This window comes from Crocodylus porosus, unplaced genomic scaffold (assembly GCF_001723895.1).
Source record: "Crocodylus porosus isolate Cpor-Errol unplaced genomic scaffold, CroPor_comp1, whole genome shotgun sequence".
NCBI lineage: Eukaryota > Metazoa > Chordata > Crocodylia > Crocodylidae > Crocodylus > Crocodylus porosus.
Genome location: NW_017728913.1, coordinates 16,386,950 through 16,397,280, shown reverse-complemented (window position 1 = coordinate 16,397,280; position 10,331 = coordinate 16,386,950).

The following is a 10,331-nucleotide window of genomic DNA, read 5'->3' as shown; positions in this document are numbered from 1 at the left end:
TTACCCCAGGCTAGCAGGCGTTTGCCAGGAAAGGGGACAGCCAGCCAAAGGCTCCCCACAAGACACTCCTGAAGCGTGGTTTTGACCCTGGCACAGTGAGATGGGTGGTTCTGCATAGTAGTGTCCCCTACTGTGCTGCCACAACCACATCCACCAGCCTCCCCATACCCACAGAGCCAGTCATCTCATCATAGAAGGCAATCAGGTTTGTCAGGCATAACTTGCACCTGGTGAACCCATGCTGATTGTTCCTAATCACCTTTTTCTCCTTCAAGTGCTTACAAATGGATTCCTTGAGGACCTGCTCCATGATTTTGTCCAGGGACTGAGGTGAGGCAGACTGGTCTGTAGTTCCCTGAATCCTCCTTTTTCCTTTTCTTAAATATGGGCACTATGTTTGCCTTTTTCCAATCATCTGGGACCTCTCCTGATTGCAGAGCCATGGGCCATCATCTTTGAAAACTCATGGCAATCGCATCATCCAACTCCCTCAGCATCCTCAGGTGCATCCCATCTGGCCCCATGGACTTATATACATTCAGCCTTTCTAGGTGGTCCCTAACCTGTTCTTTCACCACTGAGGGCTGCTTACCTCCCCCTCCAAGCTGTGCTGGCTGGTGCAATAGTCTGGGAGCTGAACTTGCCTGTGAAAACTGAAACAAATAAGGCAGGAGACATTTACTGCGCAGTAGCATCATGGGACACAAACCATGACAGGACATTACTGCACAGTATTAATGAGCTTCTGCACTTTCAGTGTCACCAGGAAGCCATAGGCTTCACAGACTTCCTAGACATTAGGACTAGAAGGGACTTCATGAGATCATCAGGTCCAGCGCTCTGCCCAAAGGCCAGGAAGTAAGCTGGGGTCAGATGACCCCAGCAAGATAATGATCCAAGTGCTTCTTGAACATGTCCAGAGTAGGTGCTTGCACCACTTCTGGGGGAAATCTATTCCAGACTCTGGAAACTCAGACAGTAAAGTAGTTTTTTTTTTTCCCTTAGGTCTGGTCTAAAACAGTCTTCCAGCAGTTCGTGACTGTTGGACCTTGTCTTTCCTTCGGGTGCCCTGGTGAACAGATGTTCTCCCAGATCCTGATGCACACCCCTGGTATACTTATAGGATGCCACCAAGTCCCCCTTGATTCTACATGTTTCCAAGCTGAAGTGTCCCATGCCTCTCAGCCTCCCCTCATGAGGTCTGCTCACTTGACCGCTGATCATGTGACTCTCTCCCCTTTGGACTCTTTCAAGCTTCTCCACATACTTTTTAAAGGGTGGAGCCCAGAATTGGATGCGGTACTCCAGCTGTGGCCTCAGCAAAGCCAAATAAAGTAGAAGGATAACATCTTGGGTCTTTCTTGAGATGCATCAGTAGATGCAAGCCAGGGGTTTATTTGGTTTGCTGGCTGCGGCATTGCCTTCGTGGCCTCATACTCATCTGGGGTCAAACATGAACCCCGTCTTTTTCAGTCATAGTGCTAGTGAGTGTAGCACTGCCAAGCTGATACATATGATGTGGGTTCTTTCTCTTGGGGTGGAGCATCTTTCATTTCTCTATGTTGAAAGTCATCAGGTTTTGATCTGCCCACTTTGCAAGACTGTCCAGGTCAGCCTGAATCCCCAGCCTATCCTCTGGTGTGACCGCACGTCTGTATAATTTGGTGTCATCTGCAAACTTAGGCAGTCCACTTCTGACCCCTGAATCCAGGTCATTTATGAATACATTAAAGAGTACTGGTCTGAGTACTGAATCCTGAGGGATGCTACTGGTCACCATGCACAATGATGACTCAGTTCCATCGACTAGCACTCTCTGGGTCTGACCATGGAGCCAGTTACCCAGCCATTGGACCATAAGTTCATCAAGGCTGCAGTTCCCCAATTTTGTCACGAGGACATCATGGGAGACCAAGTCAAAGACTTTTTTGAAATCCTGGGAAATGGCATCAACCTCTCCTCCCCTGTCCAGGTGACTTGTCACTTGGTCATAGAAAGAGATGAGGTTGGTCAGACATGACCCATCCGTAATGAAGCTGTGTTGGCTGTCTCTCAGAATAATGCCTTCTGTTAGCCTGTTGTTGATGGATTCTTTAATAATTTTGTCCGTGATCTTTCCAGGGATTGAGGTCCAACTGATTGTCCTGTAGTTCCCTGGATCTTCCTGCCTTCCTTTCTTGAAGGCAGGCACCGTGCAGAGATTCTACAGTGCAGTAATGCCAATTACTGCACAGTCATTTAGTACTTAGATATGCAAGTACTAAATGACTGTGCAATAACAGCTGCACAATCAGTGTCTTGTGTAGACATGGCCAGTTTTTTGCACAGATGAAAGGCAGCAGTGAAGCACATCACTAGAACCTTTATTAAGCCTGCATTAAGTTCAGTGTCAAACTTGAATGGGCTTCTGTGAGTGTATCTACATTGGAAAATGAAATTGCATTATATGTTGACTAACATTACTTTAAATTAGCGCTGGCACTGAGAACAGGGAAGAACTGTTATATTTAAAACCATATCAGCTAGACATGGTTAACTTAGTTTGTCTGTGAAAGTGTAAGAGAGAGAGGCATAAGAGACTACAGCCCTGCCTCTATAGTCATAATGGCTGAAGATGAAATCTGGCTGCACCCACATCCCATCATTCTGATAGCTTTATGTCAAATACCTCACCTTTCTAACAGATGCAAAATAAGCTTCCATGCGAGTCAGGGATTAATTTCAAGTGTACCTTTATCTTCCTAATGGTTTTTTGTAGTTATTTTATTCACAAGTGGTCGCAACCATATGGGGTTTCAATGCATTGAAGTATTCACTTCACACTTCAATTCACTCTTCATTTTCTTCACTGCCCCAATGCAGACATGATCTACAAGTTAGAGAATTATTGTATTGCAGAGAAAAGTGAGTGGCAAAAAAACCTCATAGCTTGCAGCTGACACTGAGGGCATTTATAGATGTGCTCTGGGAATCCAGGAGGGGGCACTTTTAATTAGCACGACTCAACAAGCTTTAGTCCAAAGCACCCCACTGCCATTTTTCAGCATAGACATGCTGATACACTAGAGGCTGCTGGAGCACACTGATTGATTAATCAAGACCGTGCCTCCCTGCATGTGTGTAAGTGCCCTGAGAAACTAATTGATGAAACAAAGAAACAGCTGATATCAGTTTCACAGTCACTGACTTGATAGATCCGTAGCTGCCACTTCCTCTGGAAGTTCTATAACTTTCATCTTCACAAAACTCAAGTGACTTAAGTAAAAAATGATTTTAGATTGTAGAATGTTGATTCCATTAATTTCCTCGACGTCAAATTACTGCCAATAACTCAGTAGCTAAAGTGCATTACAACAATTCAGGGTAAATCCTGGACTTGCACTGGGATGGCAAAAAAACAGAAGTAGCAACTGTCACAAGCCTATGATATGTTGAGGTGTTCAGGGAATCTCTTGCATGTTTGCTTGAATTTTACAAATATGGTATGTGCAGTCTCTGTGGATAGGTAGTGTCAAGCCTTATCATCCTTATTGTCATGGATGACTGGTGCCACCTGAGTTAGCAACCAAGGGGGGGTCCCCCCATGGCTGATCACACCAACCAGGAAGCGACACGTCCCCTTCTGTGAGCTTTGGCTGGAGAGTGGGGGTACCAGATGGACAGATGCCCGTCACCTAAGCAGGGAGCACTGCCTGTGAGGGGGTGCACCAGTGATCTCCATGCACCCCCTATGCGTCACCATTGTGCATTGTGGTATTTGATACAAATGTATGTCTTATTTGGTATAGTAAAGCTGAGACTGCATAACAGATAATGATTTTTAAGAGTTATTCTTTAAAATGAGTTTTATACACAAGAGAAGTAATCACTAAGAAACAGCATCTGACATGGGTATATTTAATGGCCAGTCAAATAGACCTTTTGAGGACATGGTCTGAGGCACTTGAGCCAGGCCCTTCCACACAGTGACAAGTTTACATTTTAACAGGAAAGACCTGTAGTGGGAATGACACCTGGCTATTAAGAGAAGAATATTAGTCACAACTGGAGAAGAAAGAAAGATATGGTATCTTTATTGGAGCAGGAAGAACTTTGACTAGGTACAGACACTACACTTTTATCAATATAACTGAACATAAACCGTTGTACACCCATAACAGAACATAAGTTCAGCACACATAGACTGGTTTAAAAATGGCAGAACCCAGTCTAAGATTTTCCCCGCAACCCCCACTAAAGGGCAAATATGTATTCTGTTCACTACTGATCTAAACTACACTGCTTAGACAAAAAAAACACATAAATTACCTTCGATTTTTTAAATGTCTGTACCTAGCCTTCATGGAAATTACAAGAATATCATTCTCCCTAAGAATCCAATGAATAATATATACAAATGGTTAGATACGAAACCATACTTAAGTCTTGCCATAGGAACAAGTAGCTGTCAAAAGTTTCCTGGGAAGTGCTTTAGCTCTTCAGCTAGCAAGCTAAATGTATTAGGTTGAGAAGATAATTTGCAGGAGACTTTGGGCATGTGCGTTAAGTTTAGTACCTGTAATAACAGGTACTAAACTTAATGTGCCATAGTTAAGGTACTAAAGTCAATGTGCTGTAATCAGTGCTACTACACAGTAGACTAGTGCATGTTTTTTATATGACGCTAATGTGTATTAGACTAATTCTACTTTGCATTAGCGCAGCTTTTGCCATGATGTGCTAAGCACCATAGAATTAGTCTACTGTGCTTCCAGCATCTCATCAGATGTGTCCCCTGACAGGAAACTCAGAGGCAGGATCTGCTTTCCAACCTTTTGAGATGAGTAAAAGCTGCATTTTTAGATTAAAGATGCAAGGCAAGATATTTCCTCCAGTTTCTTTATTCTTATATCTTCATCCATATCTCAGCATATAGTTACTGATTTCTTATGGTTGCTCTTCTTTTTTATAATAAATCTTCTTTTATAACTTATCACAGTGCTAAGTGTGAGCTGAGATCATTTGACCATACAGACAGGCCTCTTACACAGAATAGGTTGGGCAGGACCTATAATTTCTGAGCACATGACAGGGCAAGAGTGTGATTCTTCTAGATGGCAAAATCTCTTCTGTGAAGAGCTGGTAAGACCTGGGGGTGGTGGTAAAGTTGAGGTGCCCTCACTCAGTGGGGTGACCTTTGGATCATCTCCCTCTGTTCCCAGTGGTAAAGCAGCAGACAGCAGGGAAGAGTTTGGTCTGAAGAACACTCTTGAAAATGTGAGAACACCCCAGGAGTATGTTTCAACGACACAGCTAACCAAAATCTTAGATCAGGGCATATCACAGCAATATTTTACCATTCCCAATCTCATTTTCATTTATGAAATGGTTTGCAGATGGAGTTAATTTATGCAAACAACCTTGACTTGAATAGTTCCATTATAGTGGTTCCTTTATTAATGATTTGGATGATGGGATTGAGTACATACTTAGCAAATTTCAGAAAAGGTTCTTTGGGTAAATGTGATATCTTTTATTAGACCAACTAAATAGCTGGAAAAAAATGTTTTTTGCAAGCTTTCAGACACAAACACCCCTCTTCACACATAGCAAGAGTCTGCTGGTATTTGTGTACTCTCCTGAGCGGAATAGAAGCAATATGCAAAATTCAGGTCTGTGAAAATGCAAATGTATGGCAGTGAAGATCAGAAGCCATGGGAGACAATAGGTGTGAGACAAATAAGTGGGGGGGGGAGGGGAAGAGGAAGAGAGGGAAATGTTGACCTGGTGATAGAATGTAACTGGTAAAATGAAGAGAGGCTATCTGGAGTTATCCAATGGCAGGCAGCTTATAGCAGGTCATAGATCCAATGTCTATAGTTAGTCTATGACTTTTTGTATTCAGTAGATTTATGAAGTGAAATTCATACGCTTGTCTATGAATGGTGTTTTGTAAATTCCCTTTGAGGATTAGAGCTGAGAGTAGAGGCAGAGTGGTTGCCTTGTGAGACGTGTACACCCACAGGTAAACGGGTATTTTTGTTTTGATAGATTTTCAGAGTGTGTTCATTTTGGTACACTGTTGCTGTTTGGTTTCTCCTGTGTATTTTCCATCAGTGCATTCAGTGCACTGGATGAGATATATTACATTTCTGGAGGTGCAGATCTAAACTCTCAGTTCTAATCCTGAAAGGGAACTTACAAAACACTTCTCAGAGACAAGCCTATGAACTTCACTTCATCATCCTCCCGGATGCAAAAAATCATGGACTAAATACAGACATTGGATTTATGACACATTATAACCTGCCTAACATCCGACTCCTCAGGTACCTCTCCACTATTTAACTGCTACATTCATCCCTCTTCTCCCCCCACCCAGCCTGTCTCTCGCCCACTGACTCCTCAATTTATATCTTCACTGACTGCCTGTTGCATGCATATCAGCCTCTGTCTTCTCTACTATTCATTCCATCCTGGAAGAGCACACATCAACTGCAGAGACTTCCTCAGCCTGACAAAAGGTTTTTAAACCCAAAAGCTTGCTAATTTTTTTATCCCAACTATTTAAGTTGGTCTAATAAAAGATATCAGATGCACCCATATAACCTTGTCAACTTAATCTTACTTAACTCTACCTCAGATGTAGTCTAACTTTGATCACGTCCAGTCAGACTGATCTAATTGAAATTCTGTACAGTCCCCAGGGCAGCTCAGGGCTGGAAAAGCCCAGCTGCTGGCCCCAGCCCCAGAACTGCACTTTTCTTCTCCCTACCCTCACCCCCCAGTACCAGCCTATTTTGAGCCCTGCGGCCCCTCGCCCCGACTCCAGATGACCCACTGCCTCCTCTTGTGGATCAACCAGCTCTCCTGCAAGTCTGCCAAACCCCACCATCTCACAAGACACTCCCAATGCCAGTTTTACTGGCATTTTCTGGTGCCTTCAGCCAAGGAAGTCAGGGTGAGGAGAGGGACAGCAGGGATGTGGGCACTGTTTGTCTGGGGGTGGGGGAAATCAGGGGAGCTAAAAATAACCCATGGTCCTATGGGGGGTGGGGAGAGCTCCATCCTCCAGCTCCCCACAGACCCTGCTTGTACCTCCAATCTTGCCAAGCCATCCTGGGACCTACCAAGCCCCCCCATGGACCCCTCTTGCCTCCCCAACCACACCCCAACAGCACTTGGCCCCCAATCCCCCCAAGTCTCCCCACAAACCCTGGTGGATCCCTGTTCCCCTGATTGCCATGCAGACCCTGCTTACCTCCTGACCCCTAATCCCCATCACACACCCTGCTTCCCTACCTAATCCCCCTCCCAGTTCTCCCATCCTGATTTACCTTAGATTGAGTGGCCATTTTTAACTTCATCTAATTTCCCTGTAACCTCCCTGAATGTATGTACCCTGAGTGATGTTGCAGTGGTCAGTGCATAGTCTAGGAGTCCTAAGTTGCATAAACAAATTTAGAAGTGTAAGCCTATGGCTAGGCAACACAGAACATGACCTGGTTTTTGGTGGTGTCCTGCACACACAACAACTATTTAAAAAGTCCGTGGAAGTTGTGTATTTTCAACACCTCTGAAGTTTAAGGCAAGCTGTTATCCTGAGAGACCTAAATAAAAAGGTTTAATTTTCAGCACCCAAGTTTGCAAATTTTGTCTATGATGAATGAAATTATAGCAAGGAACTGTTGGGTTTTGGAACAGACCCTAGGGATCCACCTTTTTAAGCATCTCTTACTGTAACCACTTGACAACATTTCTTCTACCAGTGAGCAAGACACTGGCTCAGAACAGATCTGGGAGAAAAAATGAAACTTGAGGTGACACATGCAATTTAAGGTAAAAATCTGTAAGTAATCAGATTAATTCCAAAAATAGGAAAATGGTGTTTTAATTCGGCTGGAAACCAGCAAATAGAGACAAATAAAGGCTGCAATTTAACATGGCTGTTTTGGGTTTGTTTGTTTTTTTAAATCACAGCAGGAAACTAAACAGTGATATACTGGTAAGAGGGAAGGAGTAAGAAAGTGGGGAAGGGGTGTGGTAACAAATTCCGGACAATCATTTCCATTGGGAAAGAAATATTAAAGAAATCTCTTTTTCCATGTCTATATGGTAAACTTACTGTGGCCAGAAGCATAGCCCTCAAGCAAACAAGTCTAGTCTCCATTAGATGCCTCCTGAACTAGAAAAAGCATCTCCACATTTGTATCGTGTCACAGGCAGGCTAATTTGCATTGTCACTCAGCCCTGCTAAGTAGCCTACTGCAAACAATACATTGGCATGGGTACACTGCTTTCAGTCTAGGAAACAGCCCCTACAAAGCAGTGCAGCCTATTTCAGGGCACTGTAGCTTAGGGGAATTTCCCTTTGACTTCAGTGGGCCTTAGCTGAGGTTGTGAATGTACCAGACCCATCTTGAATTTACAGAAGGAAAACTTTGGTGACAAGATGTATACTCTGAGTCTTTAAAAAAGTAGAAAAGAAAATAAACAACCTTATGAAATAACTTCTATTTAAAATGCTTCTCACATGTAGATTTGTTTTACACGCTCAGTATGGAAGGAAGAATGGTCCTGTGGATAGGAGTTCAGGATATCCTGATTCAATTTCTGCCACAAACTCTGTCTCACCTTCCCAAGAACAAGGATGTCCAATTGGTGACCTGTAAAGGGATACTTGTGGCTCCTGGGCTCTCACCCAGCCACTGCATCCCACATTGCTCCAGCTGCAGCAGCAGCCAGGGCCTCCAAGCTCCCCCCCTCAATTCCTCCAGCTTTTACATCCTGCCCCCATTGTTGGCAAAGCAGCAGCATGACACAGCCAGCATGGTGCAGCAAGGGTGGTGCCCAAATGCCATGCGGCTCTTGAATGTTTCATGGCTCATGGCCCACAGACCATATAGCCCCTAGCCACTGGACATTACTAACTTCAAGTAAAATCCCAGTCCCAGATGCTTTAACAGGGACAGGGGTTCACCTCTCTGTCTTAGTTCCCCTCTACAAAGTAAGGCAAACCCTTCTTTTACATGTCTTTCTGTGACCAGGCTTTCACCATAATGAGGCTTTGATGCAGTTGAGGCCTCTAGGCCTGGCCATAATTTAATGCTACTAATAGCATAACTCAACAAACTATTAATGTGCTAGCACAGTCTTGTCTACATTAGCATTCTCTGAGTGAACAGAGCTTCATATTTGTACCTTGCACATTTGTAGGAGTGAATGAAGACATATTAGAGTTTTGTTAATGGCAAAAGGGATTGGAAACTAAATGGTCCCATGCTGTAGCATATTAAATTGAGAGGAAAAAGGTTTGTAGGTAACAATGGACCAAAAAAAACAAACAAATCAAAGCTGTGGCAGCAGTTGAGAGGGTAAACAGAACACTAAGGTGGATCAATAGAGAAATTTCACAGACGGTAATTAATGTGGGGAAATGCCTATTGTGAGGATAGCAACAGAATCTGAATTCACTAAAGCACTTAAAACACAGTTAGAAAAGCAGTAAAGGAAAGATACCAAAGAATGTAAACATTAGCTACATAAGAGGACCAGATAAGGCCCTTGTCTTCTCCTGTTCCAAAATTTTACTGAAAATCCTAGCTATTATTGTACACAATATCATACCCAGCAGCACCAGAAATATGCAGTGAGGAATAGATCTCGTATCATTAACTTTTAAGGTTAAATACATTCTCACTGAGTTACTTGTGTAATGTAAATCACATTAAACATTTAAAGCAAGCTTTTCAGGTTACTGTATTTATGAAGGTTAAATGGCTATAATTCAAAGTAATTTTTAAGCCCTTGGTAAGGATGGTAAGGGACAGACTTAGAAGTTTATCCTATCTATCTGTCTATCTATCTATCTATCCCCTTTGACTTTCTTAAGAAGTGATGCCATGCATATCAACTGATTGTTCTCACCTTCTTGGTGTGCTAATGAAATGCCTGCAGGTTACAAGTAACGCAAATTAATTACATGTGTTTGATTAGTTAGATCCTAAAGGAAAAACAAGAAGTATGAACCTAACAGTCCAAAGATACTGCAAACAGTAAATAGAAAGTCATGGCTGAATGAGCATGAAAGCTAGTTAGAGATAGCCCTACAAATGAGGGAGAGGTTTTCAAAGCTAAGGTATGTTCATGAGAGTCTCCCTTTATAGAAGATTTATTAGTGTTAGCTTACATAAAAATGGGGGACAACAGAACACATTTTAATATTGCTGTTTTATATCGGTCAATAGGTACATTTCTGACTGCCATTTCAAGGAAACTCAATAACTTCTCCCAGTTGCAGGAAGTGCCCTTGCATCAGACCATGAGGAAAATTAAACCATAATTCTCTGTCT